This window comes from Grampus griseus (genome assembly GCF_964374135.1).
Source record: "Grampus griseus genome assembly, chromosome: 10".
NCBI lineage: Eukaryota > Metazoa > Chordata > Mammalia > Artiodactyla > Delphinidae > Grampus > Grampus griseus.
In genome coordinates, this window is record NC_139004.1 from 49752230 (window position 1) to 49768429 (window position 16200).

The 16200-nt window shown below is 38.1% G+C and overlaps 1 protein-coding gene and 1 pseudogene across 7 annotated transcripts in view; both read left to right on the top strand.

The window, feature by feature from the left end:
- The window catches only part of RBMS3 (RNA binding motif single stranded interacting protein 3), a gene marked incomplete at its 3' end in the record, with an annotated part of 699823 nt that overhangs the window by 236236 nt on the left and 447387 nt on the right, over positions 1 to 16200 (top strand). The window lies entirely within an intron of this gene.
- LOC309828686 (DNA primase large subunit-like) lies at positions 575 to 2075 on the top strand (annotated as a pseudogene). The gene has a single exon. The product of its transcript is annotated as a DNA primase large subunit-like (transcript).

Consider the following 16200-nt stretch of genomic DNA (forward strand, 5'->3'; position numbering starts at 1 on the left):
TTGTTTTCAATAGCCAAGAATTGGAGCAGGGGTAGTACTGGAAAAATGGACTGATGCAGAAGGTATCTGTGGGGAAATAGGACGAATGATACCAGGAATCTGTAGACCATGGTGAAAATGAAGGTGCATTGGTTATAAAATGTTGTGAGGTGAGATTTACATTGGAGATTTTAGGTAGGAGGGAAGCCATATGGAGTTAGGAGCAAGGAGGACTCCCCACTTACACGTCCAGTGGGAGAAGGGATGGTAGGGGGAAAAACACACTTGGGAGGGCTACAAAGGCCCAGTGTCCCCAGAATAAATCAGTTAATGATTGGAAACATGCAAATGGAAGCAACTTGCAGTGATAGTTTATATCCACTCAGGATGCAGACGTAACATGTGGGCCTTCCAAGGCTGGTTGCTGTGAAACTAATTCACCCCTTCTTCATTAGGACCATGCTAATTTGGTAGAGCCTTTTAAAAGTCAATATGGGGTCCTGTACGAACTCTCCCGCCCCCCCCCCCACTCCCCGGGGAAAATGCTTGCCGGGGTTTGTCTGTTTTCACGTCTGGTGTGGCTGGACGTAACAAGATGCAGTTTCTTGGAGGAAATCGGAGGAAACTGAGGTTGGCAGATGACCAGAGGAATGCTTGCTACCCACATAGCCTTCTGTTTTACTTGCAGCCGCCTTCTGGAAACATATCTTTGATAGAATTTGAAAACTTGGCTACGATAGAGTTAAATTGCTGAAAGCAGTTAAGAGTCTTGGTGTGAGCTATGTGAAAGGAACCGAGCAGTACCAGAGAAAGCTGGAGGCTGAGCTTCGGAAGCTTAAGTTTTCCTACAGAGAAAACTTGGAAGATGAATATGAACCCCGAAGAAGAGATCACGTTTCTCACTTTATTTTACACCTTGCTTACTGCCAGTCTGAAGAGCTTAGGCGCTGGTTCATTCAACAAGAAATGAATCTCCTTCTATTTCAATTCAGTATATTACCCAAGGACAAAATTCAGAGTTTCTTAAAGGATAGCCATTTGCAGTTTGAGGCTATAAGTGATGAAGAGAAGACTCTGCGAGAACAGGATATTGTGGCTTCATCACACAATAGGTGGGGTTCAGTTGGAGTCAGTTTATGAGGGCCCTTTTGCTGATGCTCTGGATTTGTTCCGAGGAAGGAAAGTCTATTTGGAAAATGGCTTTGCTTATGTACAACTCAAGGACATTGTGGCGATCATCCTGAATGAATTTAAAACCAAACTGTGCAAGGTTTTGGATTTAACAGCCAGGTCCTTGCCTGCTGTGCAGTCAGGTGAGAGACTCCAGCCACTGCTCAGCCACCTCAGTCATTCGTACACTGGTCAAGACTACAGTACACAGGCAAATGTTGGGAAGGTTTCTTTAGATCAGATCGATTCGCTTTCTACCAAATCCTTCCCACCTTGCATAGATCAGCTACATAAAGCCCCACCATCTTCGTCATGGGGGCCTCACGCAGTACGGCCTCTTCCTGAAGGACATTGGCCTAACCTTGGAACAGGCGTGGCAGTTCTGGAAGCAGACATTTATCAGAGGAAAGATGGATCCAGATAAATCTGATAAAGGCTACTCTTACAATATCCGTCATAGCTTTGGAAAGGAAGGCAAGAGGACAGACTACACACTTTACAGTTGCCTGAAGATTATCCTGACCAATCCACCAAGCCACGGGGATTATCAGGGGTGCCCTTTCTGGCACAGTGATCCTCAACTGCTGAGGCAGAAGATGCAAGTGTACAAGATCCCTCCCTCAGGGATCAACCAGATTTTGGATTTAGTAAAAGGGACACATTACCAGGTAGCCTGTCAGAAGTTCTTCAAGATGACACATAATGTAGATGATTGTGGCTTTTCTTTGAGTCATCCAAACCAGTTCTTTTTTGAGAGCCAGTGGGTCCTCAGTGGAGGTAAAGACATCAAGAAGGAATCTGTCCAACCAGAAACGCCCCAACCCAAACCAAGTGTCCAGAGAAGCAAGGATGCGTCATCTGCTCTGGCCTCACTCAACTCCTCTCTGGAAATGGATCTGGAGGGACTAGAGGATTTACTTCAGTGAACAATCCCTGGGCAGTTGGTAGCCTGTCTTCCTCACTAGCTTTTATTTCCTACTTTACGATTTTATCTTTTTCTTTTTTGTCTGCCTTCTCCCTCCACCCGACCCCCCTTCATCCATCCACATATGCATGAGCTTCTCGGGAAGGCAGCCTTGCAGGTAAAAACAAAGACCTCCGGTATATTTTACTTTGACAAAAGAGAAGAGGAAGAATTTCTTTTGAAATCTAACGCTTGAATAGTGTGATTTAAGTTCCGTTTTAGGAGATAAAACAGCTTTCTGGATTGGTTACTGTCCCCTAGAAACAGTACAACTAAGAATTTTTATTTTAATGCTTATCACTGTAATGTTGACCCAGGACTTTTCTGGACCATTTTTGTTAATAAATATCAAAATGTAAAAGAAAAAAAAAGTCATTATGAAAAGAGCAATTGGGAATGTACTATGATGCTACTAATTCTACTGAGAGATTTTATTCAGACATATTTTTAAAGTGTTTTATATGCTCACGCTTAGCACCACTTTATTCTCTATATGGGTAGCACTGTTATACAGCCATTACCATGATAGTCGAGAGGACTAAACTACGACAAACCATGGGATTGTTTATTAGAGGAAGTTCAGTGAGTATGGAAGAATATAAAATCATGTGTACCATAAACATGGAGCTATGGAAATATTTGACAGTCAGGAGTGCTCATCGTTATGTCTGTGGGTGGCCAGGATGCTTGGTGCAAACACTGCCTTTCCACTTCATAGATGTGTGACCTGTGGTCAATCCCTTAACTTTGCTGGGTGCCTCAGTTTCCCCATCTATAAAATGATAATAATAGGGCCTGACTTGATAATTAAATGAGTTAATACATAGGTAATGCTCAACAATACCTCATGCTGACTGTATAAAATGGCAATATTAAGCAGGGAAAATCTTTGTGTTAAGGTGATAGATTATTATTAACTTTACATTTCTCCCAACTTGTTATATTGTCTTTTCTAGGAAAAAAAAAAAAAAAAGGCAAAACAGCTCTTGGAAAAACTAAAGTGGTTTCAATTATATTTATATTTTGGCTGTTCTTTCTGTTAAACCTTAGTAGCACCTGCCTATGTTTCTTTGTTTTTGTAAATTAAAGTTAGCTGAAAATAGCAATGAATTAAGAGAGAATGTTACCCTTTGCTTCTTTAACGAAAAGGTAGAAGAGAGTTCTTCTTGACCATTGCTTTCTTAAGGAGGGAAATGGAAACGGTGTCTGAGGTGGCTTTTTTAAACAAAATCACTAAGGGCATTGAGCCTGTCATTAAAGAATGAAAATTGGATTCGGTCTTCTTGGAGACACTTGCTTTTGAATCATTTGCAATGTGGCCTCTGGACTAAGGCTATGCAATTGAAACCAAATATTATGAAGACAGGATTTATTGATTTTGTTTTTAGAGACATGATATGAGTTCAGTTTTTCAGGAGCTGTTGCAAGTGAGGTATGAGAAAGTACATGCGCTAGTCTCCTTAGAGGTGAAAAGGCGTCAGAATTAACCCAACTCTGGACACTTCCTGGGTCTTAGCATCTGAAGGAAGGGCTTTTGTTCCCTCCTGCACCCCACCCCACCCCCAGGCCTCTAAGTCTGTATGGTAGGCAGGCCCGGATAAACACACTCACTCTCTATTCCGGAAGGGGTCGTGGGGAGCTCTTTCAACATAACCTCTCGTTTTCAGGATTGTTCTTTCTTGGGTGGTGGATGCGGCAGCTTTCATTCTGTATAATATGGCAACATAAAACAAAACAGTCACCAGCAGGCCCAAATGACCAGAAATTGCTGAACAAAGCAGGCCGCAGCTCCAGATGGAGAGTAATGAAAAACAGACCGCAGTTCATTCAGCCACTCAAACACCAGGACCTAGTAAGAGCTATTGTACAAGTCACAGAGATTTGCACTGCTTTGTTTTTGTTGTTTTGTTTTTCCCCATGTGTTTTCCTCCTGGGTCCAGTGTATTTGCTAATTTTAAAAAGTCAGGGGAAATGAAATGAAAGAAGCCATTGAAAACAAGGTGTAAATCTTCGATGAATTGACTTGTCTCTGCCTTTTCCTGCTTTTTAAGTTTGGCTTCCTCTGTACCACCTCCCACCCCCGCCAGCCATTTTTTTCTGACAGGCTATGAGTTTAGAGCAGAGGGAATGAGTAATGGATATTCCATAGAAAGTTTCCATGCTTAACAGCCAAAGGATATAAGAGCCATTAGAGTGTGCCAAGCATACCGACTTCTAAGATCTTGAAATACTCCCTTCTTGCCTTTGTTGTCACAGGCTGCTTGAATTATATTTATGGAAGATTATGTTGCCCTTACCATTTCATTGGACCCCTAAAATCAAAGTTGAAGACAAGGATCCAAAAGTTCTGAGATCATCCATGAAGGGTATCATTAATTCTTTATTAAATGAAACCATAAATTGTTATTCTTCTCTAAGAGAAATAATTCTGCATACTAGATTCATTTTTATAGAGAGGGATAGAACCCACCTAGATTGCTTCATGGAGGGGTGTGAATGAATCCATTTAGCAGTTCTAGATTCATGGCCCTGTTATATGCTTTTTTAAAGTATTTCTGGGTAACTAAGTAGGAGGTGGTACACTTAGACAAACTTGGAATTAATCCATTTTATTTATTATTTAATTTTCTCCTTTAGTCACTAACCGGGAGCATTTAAATAGCAAGTGAGGAAAGTGTGGATTTCTGTATTAAATCCCATGAACCTGGAGGGAGGGATGGATACTCTAGTTTGTCATATTTTTCTGTAGTCTTTGCAAGGTATGCAGTAGCCCCTACCTACAGACCAATCCTAGTACGTGACACTGACATGTACCCGGGCAGAATGTGTGTGTAAGTAGAACCATTTGGTTTCCAGAAAATAGCATACCTATCCGGGCCTAGTCCACAAGGAAACTAAGCAAGTAAAGGAAGAAACTAAACACCATGAAAAGCCTCTTTTCAATACCTGTTATTTCCCCAAATCAGTGAAAACTAAAATAAATATTCTGTGAAATTTATGAGTCTGAGGAATTACATTTTGAGAGGAATAGGCTCCTCCCCCAGCTGGGCTCACAGCCTCTAGTGCAAGGAGCCCAAGACGCAATGAGACTTGAAAAACACATTTATTTAATTTTCAAATACTGGAATTAGGTTACCAAAAAGAAAAGATGAAAACAGTTCTGTTTAGACAACTAAATTTCCCATTTCCCTTTGCGGTATGAAGTGTGTGATTTTTCCCTGAACTTCTTTTGTGAATTTTTCTCTAATCTGGTACAGTATTAATTTTGCAGCTAGGCACAGGTGATCAATATATAAACATATATTTGCTTCCTTTGGTATTGATACTGAGTTTTGTTTTCATTTCAGAAACAGTTAGTTTGTGTAGGAACTTCGGTAACTTCAGTCAGAATTGTCCTGTAGGTACCTTTTACATGAAATTTTCATCCTGGGCCTCTTTTGAGAAAACTCCAGTGTTTATAGTCTTATAGCCAGAGTTAGGAAAGAACACTGACTTTGAAGGTAAATGGTCGCCACGTGTTGTCTCCAACTCAGCCATACAACTGCAGCTAAAGACACTTCTCCTGTCAAAGATAATCCTTTCGAAACTGTTTTTCTCAGTTCAGAATATTCAGTATTTTAGACGGTTCTTTTATGAAGATGATGATGATGATGCAATGGTGCTGAGTTAACTTTGAGAAGACGTTGAGATAAATGTAAAACAAAATATCTACTCATGTTCTGGGAGTCATACAACTGCACATTTTTCTTCAAGAGTGTCTTATAGCTCTATATTTACTCAGTATTTGCTTGTAATCACTGTGAATATACACATTAGGCAAAAGTAAAACTCTCCACCAACATTAAATTTAATAGGTAACAGTGCTTTTTTTTTTAAGGTTTTTTTTTTTTTTTTGATGTGGACCATTTTTAAAGTCTTTATTGAATTTGTTACAATATTGCTTTTGCTTTATGTTTTAGTTTTTTGGCTGCGATGCATGTGGGCTCTTAGCTCCCCAACCAGGGATTGAACCTGCACCCCCTGCATTGGAAGGTGAAGTCTTAACCACTGGACAGCCAGGGAAGTCCCAACATTGCTGTTTTAAAGCATAAATGTATATTTGACATCATTTAATACTATAACCTATCTCCCTAGCTCTTTTGTGTGTGAAGAGATTATTTTATTAGAAAAAAATATAAATAATTTGTGTGGAGTTTAAAATCATTTAAAAATAAAATGGTAGCCTAAATGTGAAAAGAATTTGAAAAAGAGGGGACTTCCCTGGCAGTCCAGTGGTTAAGACTTTGCCTTCCAATGCAGGGGGTGTGGGTTTGATCCCTGGTCAGGGAACTAAGATCCCACATGCCGCATGGCCAAAAAACCCAAAACATAGAACAGAAGAAATGTTGTAACAAATTCAATAAAGACTTTAAAAATGGTCCACATCCCAAAAAATCTAAAGAAAAAGAATTTGAAAAAGAATAGATACATGTATATGTATAACTGAACCACTTTGCTGTACACCTGAAACTAACACAGCATTGTTAATCAACTATACTTCAATATAAAATAAAATTTAAAAAATAAAATGGTAGAGTTATGTTGCTCTCAGCCATAATCTGAATGTGACTTTTGCTAACGCATGTCTTCTAACTTCACAGAAATCCTTTTGTCCAGATATCCTGTTTGTTCTCCTGCTCCTGTCCTTCAACTCCCTATGTTTAGAGTTTGTTAAAATATATATAAAATGCTCACTCTTCTAAACTCCGCTAGTCTGTTAATGATTTCTTCCAGAATTCACCCTCCCAAGAAGTCCTGAGTAGACTCTCCTCATCCTATTTATACATTTTACAACACCACCTCCTCTGAGCGTCATCTGGGAGCAAAGATCTTACACCCCCTTATCTCTTGGGCTTTTGTGATTAGTGTGTGTCTTCATCTAGATTATAAACTCCTCAGGCTTCTCATGGACCTTATTTTCTACTGTCAAAGTGTTGAGGAAACAGGATGGTTCAGAGGGGTCTTAGATTCCACGGGCTTTATCTTTCTCTCTGGGAGCCTTTGATGTCACATCAGTAGAAAGAACAAACATGGCTGGGTATATGTTCCAAAGGCCTGTAAAACCGCCAAGGGTACCAGAGACATAGTATACATACATTTCCCAGTTATTCTTTAAAGGTAAGCACTTATAACTGACAATATTTATTAGTGTGTAATTATCCCTTTGACTTGTTTGAAGTTATCTATCTTCATTCATCAATGATTTCATAAATATATGGGAAATCCAATATAGTAATATTTCTTTTAAATAATATATGAACTGTAATGACATAGAATGGATAAATATTATATTGGTGTGTGTCCAGTTTACTAAAATTCATGTAAACTTGCAACACCATGTAAATACATATCCTTTCAAATATAGGACTTGAAAAAAATATAGATTTTTTTCCCCCAAAATAACCCTCTTAGTCCTTCAAGGAGTTTTCAGATGAAGTCTACACTGAGACAATTTCTAAGTAATAATCTTAGTTTTCTTGGACAAGTTACATAATGTCTCTAAACATCTGTTTCCTTAACTGTCAAATGAGGTTATTTATACCTACAATGAAAAAAAGTATTTTCAAAATTACATGGAACCCTGTTTGTAATGTGTCTGGCACATCTGTCAGGTAAATTTTTCTGTGGTCTTGCACTTGGATTTCTCCTTGTAGGAACCATCTTGTCTAGAGCACCATTATATCTTACACAATTTAATGCAGTTATGAGTACTTTTGAAGTGTTCAAGGAATGTGTATTTCATGAATTGACATGTGTTTATTGAGACTGGCTTTGTTTTTTAATTTAATTTTATTTATTTACTTATTTAATTGAAGTATAGTTGATTTACAATGTTGTATTAATTTCTGCTGTACAGCAAAATGATTCAGTTATACACATATATACATTCTTTTTTATATTCTTTTCCATTATGGCTTATCCTAGGATATTGAATTTAGTTTCCTATGCTATACAGTAGGACCTTGTTGTTTATTCATGAGACTGGATTTGTTAATAGCAAAAAGTATTTAAAGGACTTTTTTTCATACGTTTTTGTGTTGGCTATACGATAGCCCTCAGGATTTTTCAAGGCCTATAAACTTGATGTCTTTGAAGAAAAGTGCATTCCATCACAGTGGCAGGTGGTGGAATTCATTCTGAGTTGGGTAGGTTCGGAAAGAAAGAAAAAAGTGCCCCTTCGTTCACCCTTTGTCATGATGTTCACTCCATAACATTGTTTTACAGGTTCAAAGGTAAAAGGATAAAAAGCCTAAAGATTCTTGCTTCCTTAGCTTTGAAACCATAGTAAAAGCATATTTTGTTTAAGTCTTGGTGAAAAGTCATATGATTTGATGCTTGTTCTTATTGACTTATTGGTTATTCATGCTGCTCTTAAAATAGCTATTTTTCCTTTCCTTTAGTTAAGAAATGAGAACTCTGGCATATGAAAGAGAAAAACTCATGCACATGACTGAAAAAAAAAAAAACTCAAACTATAAAAGCCAAAATTGAATTTGAAGGATGAATGTATCATTTGTTATAATTGTAAGTGGCTGTAAGTGGGCTCACATGTCCCTTTATCCATAAAATATTAGTGATATAAGGTCTGTATTTCATATGATCATTTTAAAAACCAGCTTGGTTTCCCCATTGTGTTGTGAAATAAGAGAAAATAGCAAGGTTCACATTTAATTTGTACTACTTCTCTTAAAAGGTCAGTTTATTTTAGAATAGAATAGACCTATTGGTCATTAAGCTGACGTCAGCCCTGAGTTGGAAGAAACCTGTATTCATGGAGTATCTTTGGGACACCTTCTCTGTGCCGCTTTTAAAGATATAGTTTCTCTCAAGAAGAGATAATAAAACGCTTAAGCTGCAGCTATAACAACTTTTCACATCCTTGGGGCTTGTCCACGCTGGGAAAAGCGAGAGTTGCAACAAAAGATTTTAGGGAAGCAACTGCTCAAAAACACACTAGGCTTTGGGCTTAAAGGTGATGTGAAAAATAACCATGTCTGAGATTGTACTAAATGAAACCAAGTGGCAAAATCCCATGAGACATGGACTACAAGGCATTGGAGTTTATGTCTTTGGAGTACTTTTATTATAATAGATAATTAAAGTGAAAATTGTAGCTTTTTATTGAAGAGTGAAAGAAAAGAAATTTTTTTCTTAAAAAAGAGAATTATGTGAGGTAGAATTTAGAAGCTCACTAAAAAAATACTGTTAAAAACTGTGATTAAAGAGTTTCTCAAAGGTTCTCATGAGATATTTTTGAGTAACAAGAGGTTAAATATCAGAAAATCTCTAATTTCATATATACAATATAAAGAAATTATGGCTAATACTATATTTTTCAGAGAGAAGCAGGTGATGAAATTGAGAATAACTTGAGTAGGGGAAAACTTAAAATTTTGTTTTTTAAATAAAAATTGCATGTGTTTAAGGTGGACAGCATGGTGATTTGATACACATGTACACAGCGAAATGATTACTGTAGTCAAGCTAATTAACATTACCTCACAGAGTTACCATTTGTGTGTGTGTGTGTGTGTGTGTGTTTGTGTGTGTGTGTGATGAGGGTGCCTGAAATCCACTCTCTTAGCACATTTCCTGGATTCAGTTCTGCAGTATTAACTGTGCTCACCATGCTGCCCATTAGATCTCTAGACATGGTCAACCTACGTAGCAGCAATTTTGTAACCTTAGACCAGCATCTCCCCATTTCCCCCACCTTTCTACTCTCTGCTCCTGTATATTTGATTTTTTAAGTTCCACATATAAGTGATATCATGCAGTATTTGTCTTTCTGTGTCTGACATTTCATTTAGCATAATGTTCTCCATATTCATCTATGTTGTTGCAAATGGCAGGATCTCCTTTTTTAAGGCTGAATATTATTCCATTGTATATATATGTACATATATATACACCACATTTTCCTTATTCATTTGTTGACAGACACTTAGGTTGTTTACATGTCTTGGCTATTGTGAATAATACTGCAGTGAACAAGGGGTTGCAGGTAACTCTTTGAGGTACTGATTTCTTTCCCTTCAGATGAATACCCAGAAGAGGTACTGCTGAATATCATATGGTAGTTATATTTCTAGGTTTCTGAGAAACCTACATACTGTTTTCCCACAGTGGCTGCACCAATTTGCATTCCCACCAGCAGTGCACTAGGGATCCCTTTTTTCTACATCCTTGCCAACATTTCATATCTTTTTGATAATAGTTGTCTTAACAGGTGTGAGGTGATACCTCATTGTGGTTTTGGTTTGCGTCTCCCTGATGATTAGTGTTGTTGAACATCTTTCATTATCTTTGGCCATTTGTGTATCTTCTTTGGGAAAATAGTTATTCATATCCTTTGGTCCTTCACCCATTTGTTAATAGGGTTGTTTTTGTTTGTTGGTTTGCTATTGAGTTGTATGAGTCCCTTATATAACTGGGATATTAACCAACTTTATCAGATATATGGTTTGCAAATATTTTCTGCCAACTAAAGGAAAACTTAACAAACCAAAGATTCCCATATGAAAAGTGGAATTTCCTTCAGTGTTACTCAATTTTTTTTTTTTTTTTATTTCGGTATGCGGGCCTCTCACTGTTGCAGCCTCTCACTGTTGGGGCCTCTCCCATTGCGGAGCACAGGCTCCGGATGCGCAGGCTCAGCGGCCATGGCTTACAGGCCCAGCCGCTCCGCAGCATGTGGGATCTTCCCGGACCAGGGCACGAACCCATGTTCCCTGCATCGGCAGGCGGACTCTCAACCACTGCGCCACCAGGGAAGCCCAGTGTTACTCAATTTTAACCATTGTTTTAAACAAATGAGAATAACTCCAAGTGAAATATGTATGTACACATACAACTTTTATATGTATTAATATATTTACTTATATATTTATTATACATATTATGATATATGTATGTTAGAGTGTGTGTGTGTGTGTGTGTGTGTGTGTGCGTGTGTGTAAGACAGGGAAAAATATTTATGAGACACTTGTATCCTAAGAGAGTTTTAAAAATCATTCTACAAAGATTTACATCAAAGTTTCTTGTAGTTTAGTAGAACATAATTTTCTTAAAAGAAGCTTGAAGCGAAATCCTCACCATTCTTTGTAAGTAAGCATCTGCTGTGTTACATAAACCAAAGAAGTCCAGGGGAAGTTGTTATGCCTTAGATAGTGATCAGGTGCTTTGCGATTTTCTTCTATTGTGAGAAGATAATATGACAAGTTATAAGGTATCAACATTGCTTATACAATGATCAAAAATCTTGATCAAGCATTGATACAATGTGTATATGTTAGGGTTAGGGTGAAATCTGTGTAAAAATTTAACATTTCTACTTGCATCATTGTATTTCCACCTATTATGTCCTATTAACATGGACTGTTAATACAAATAACACATCCTATTATGTTGTCCAAGTCAGCCTATCTTTCCTCTCTCAATGTCTTTTTATAGTTACTCATCTGGAGCCAGTCCTTTGGCTCTGCTTCTTGTTAGGGAAATTATTTTTTTAAATTATATGAAGTATAACTTTCCAGATAAGACAGTTCCAATTTATAAGTGACCTTCTGTGGAAAATCAAAAGCCCGTATTGTCCATGCATGGGTGAAAACATCAGCCATGATAGCAAACTGAAGGGTAGTTGGTCTGTGTGGTGAGGAAGACATATGGTTTCTCTATGAACCCATGGTCTCTTGTAGTGTCAAGGGCTATCAGACCTATCAGCATTCACCAATATTTTTTTCTTGTGTATCTCATCTGAATTCCCTTAAGGGTAGGAAGTAAAGTCTTCAACCTATTTCCCACCAACCAATCAATGAGTAAACCAAATAAAACAGACTAAAGGACTAAGACAGAAAAAAAAAGGAAGTGAAAAGTGAATCCCAGTGACAAGGGTCAGGAATGGCGTCTTTGATCTGTTTGTCCAGGAAGGAAACCTTGCTTTACAGAGTGAGCTGGCGAATGAGTTCATGATGCCCTGTGGGATCCTCAGAAGTATGGTAAACGGTGGCTGTGGGGCAGGAGATGTATTTGTACTAATACGCTGTGCAACTCAGCCTTGGTCAAATAGTTGTTCAGCATCCCAGAGTCTAGAAATCTCTTAGAACATTCCTGTAAGTCAGCAACAGGGCAAATCTGTCTAGTGAAGGATTGTTGTTTGGCTACAATACTGCTTAAAAGTATTTAGATGTGAATACTTTTTAGTGGTGCCTAAACCACTCTGCTGTTTTCATAAAAGCAGCCCACTTCACTCACTTGTGTACCTGCTTGGCCCCAGAAGGCACGCATGGCTTCAATTTTTAATAGCCTGTTGAGTGGATATCAAGTAACTCAGAATTATTATTATCTCCATTTTACTGCAGAGGAAATGAACCTGGAGATGGTGGACAACTTGTCGACCACTATTGCCAGCATCCGGTCATAGTCTGTCAAAGCTTTGCTCCCCATTATTTGCAATTCCTCCCTCAAAATAATCCCCATAAGTAAGACTAGAGGACATATCCTGGATGGTAGTAATGACAAGCAGACGCAAGCACAGTGTTTTAAGTTTGCGTGAGGCGAACAGTTCAAAAGAAACACACCGTGGTTCTCACCCACCCCCTTGCATCCCATTACAACAGTATTGATGGGGATTATAGCTCTGTTATGTCACCTAATATAGATGTAAAAGAACCTGCAGGTTGTGCCTTGAAAGCATAGTACCTTTTGAAAATATTTTGATCATTTTGTTTCATTTAGAGCTATTTTCTTTTTTTTAATATATTTTGGGAACCATTTTCTGTTCACTTCAATTTTGCACTTAAGTGATATTGACCAACGTCTAGCCTTTCATCTGTGTTGACTTCAATGCGAGTAGCAGTTTAATCAATTTTAAGTGGGGAAATATCACAGAATTATGGATGGTGGTAGGCAGGCACAGTGCTGTTGATAATTTCTTTTACTCTCAGGATTCAGAATGAGGCATGTGCTTCCTTAAAGGGCCCATGTGGTAGAGTTTCACAGCAAACATTCTCTTTCATCTTGTTTAAGTTCTGTTTGGCTGGCCTCCCATGTTTGCTCACGGGGATAAGGTTAAGACCTCTGAAGAGGCCACTCCGTCCCAATTACTTACCCAGCCTCCCTTCTTTTCTTTAAATAGCTTGCACTTAGTTGTAGAGAGCGTTTTGGTGTCATTAGCTCTTTGATGGATGAACCCAGGGATAAACAACTATTTTCTATTTGGATTCTAAAGGTACGATCAAGTTTAATCAAAAAGACTATTAATATTTTGAATTTATCCATGAACCAACTCTTGCAGCAAAACACCCAAATGCCTGCTCACGTCAGTCTTTCCTTTTTCAAGCTGGTTTTTCTCCAAAGATTCTTCCCCCATCCGCATAGCTTCCTATTGTCTTAAGTTGCCTTCAAGTCTCCACCTCCACCCAGAGGCTGCCTCGTCTTGAGCATCGCCCAGTTTTGTCAACTCTTCTGGTATGTGCTTTTAACCTCACTTTAGAATCCCCTGCCCAAATTTGAGTCTGAATTTTTATAATGTTTGGATTGTAACTCTGTTTCTTTCTGGTCTAGTCCTTGAGGGTTACATGTCTCAGGCCTGATGTTCTCCTTCCAGGTGCTGACTTTATAACTAGATCCTACTTACTGGAACTGTTGAGAGAATTATTCCACTTCTCTAACACCATCATCTGCACTTAGTCTGTTTTTGCTGCTGGGATTTTTTGCAGGAAGGGTAGCCCTTTCCTATTTGTAACCAAAATTAAATCATTCTGAGGCAGGGCATGAATGTGTTTTGTGGGGTTTCTTGTCAAGCTGAAGATTGTTATAATAGGCAAACAGGAAGTCCTCATGCACTGGAAACTATAACGTCCTACCTTGGCATGGCATCTGTGTTCTTCCATAATAACCAGTCACCTTGGACATCGCCAGAGTTCCTTGAATTTTTTGGACAATGGGAGAAAAAGGAAAAGCTTTCTCATTTGGATTTAACTCAAGAATTAAAGCATTGCCTGAAGCTCTGTGCTGCCAGTGGTTTTATTCAGGCTTTGTTCTCTGAACAATTTGTAGATAGATGGTTGTGTTCTGAATTCCCAGCCCTCATTAGCTAACTGCACACATGTGGAAACACAGAGGCTGTGACCTTCAGATCCACTCCGGAAATACAAACGTGGCCTCTAAGTTTAGAGAGGAAATGCTTCCCTCTCTCTAGCCAGGAACTGGGACTGATGCTCTGCCCAGGTCACATAGACATCTGAGCTGTCCCAGCCAGCAGGGAAAAAAATGACCTCCCGGGTAATACGTGCGTCATTACGACTTGACCATGTCCTTGATCCAGTGGACGGTAGCTCACTTTAAGCGCGTAGACCTGTAGGATTCTTTTAAGTCATAAAAAATGGACCCAAACAAAGTGGAAATGACTGATAATTGGTGAAATTATTGATAATTTATCTGTGAAAAGTTAACCAAGAAAATAATTAATTTAAAGGGGCCATAGAGATGTCTCATTTTTATCAGCCTTGTTTAAAAGCAAAAGTTGTTTGTTTTATTCTTTGATGGCTACATTTCAAGAGTCACTAAACTTTCCAGCCCTTTCAGCAAAATAAACTGTCTTGTCATTTTTTCCTAAAGATGTAATCTTTGCATTGTATTACTGAAAATTTGGAAATAATCTAAATATGCAAAAACGGAGAATGACTAAACTCTGGTTAAAGCAATGGAGTATTTTACAACCATTTAAAAAGAGAATTTTTAAGACTTTGAGGCCGCATAGGAAACTAGCTATAGTATGACGTAAAATGGGAAAAAGAAAAATAGAAAAGTCTCTCTATGCTCTGCTAATAACTAGGTCAAAAGATGATGCATGGTGATTATTGAAGATAGTTTTGCTTGGTAGGTGTAAGTATTGGTTGACATTTTTGTCTTCTCTGAATTGTGAATTCCTTGAGGGAGGGATCACATTTTCCTATATCTGCAAAACCAAGACCTAGCATATAATAAGGGCTAATCAGTATTTCTCAGTTAATCCATTAAAAGATAGCCAGGAAAAGCAAATTATAAAACTGTATCTAAAATCTGAATATAATTCTGTAAAAATAATACTTAAAAGGCTAAGAACTTGAAGATATCATGGAGCAGTGATTACAAGGATTCTCTGTATGGTGATATATTGATTTTCAAATCTCCATTTTATATGTATGCGTATATATATATATATATATATATATATATATATATATTTTAATGTGCTATCTAGAAAAAAAAGAGTTGACTAGTGTCAGCATAACTTACCAGTATTGAAATGCCACAAGAAGAAAACGTTCATTTATTTGATAGAGAGAGTTTAAAGATATGCATCTTCATTAAAATTCAGTTATATGTGTACATTTTTGAATATCTGTCATTTGAATGAGATGTCATTAAGTGATAAACTTCTAACTACCTATCGTAGAATACACAGCCTTTCATGGTGTGGACTGTACTCTCTAACACTTAGGGCTACTGCACTTTTTGTAAAATGTGAGTCCTGCCAAGCTCTGGGACTGGGGACCACTCACATTGTAATTCCCATGAACAGCCCCACTGGTGTAATGAGCAACTTAGGCAGCCATACTGATGACCCTGGTCAGTTCTTATCTCTTACCATGTATCTAATCATCCCCAACTACTAACACGCCATATGTAAAGGCACTTTGGTGCGTATTCCCTTTGCTTGGAACAATCATTATACCTCTTATTTGATAATAAAGTCTTGTATTTATTGAGCACTTACTATGTACAGAAATTATACTGAGAGCTTTATATACATGATGGCAGTGTTTTTCAAATTGTTATAATTATTATCTCTATCTTATAGGTGTGAGAGACAAGGAACTTGCCCACGTCTCCACAACCACGAAATAGCAGATGTGGGATGTAAATTCAGGGCTGCTTTGTTCTAAAGCCCAACCACTTAATCTCTCACATCCCTCTCCTGTGCTGCCTGTGCTCTTCCTTGACTTGGGTGACTCAGCTGATAAGAACCAAGTCTTCAAAGCTTTCTTTCTCCCTCCACCCAT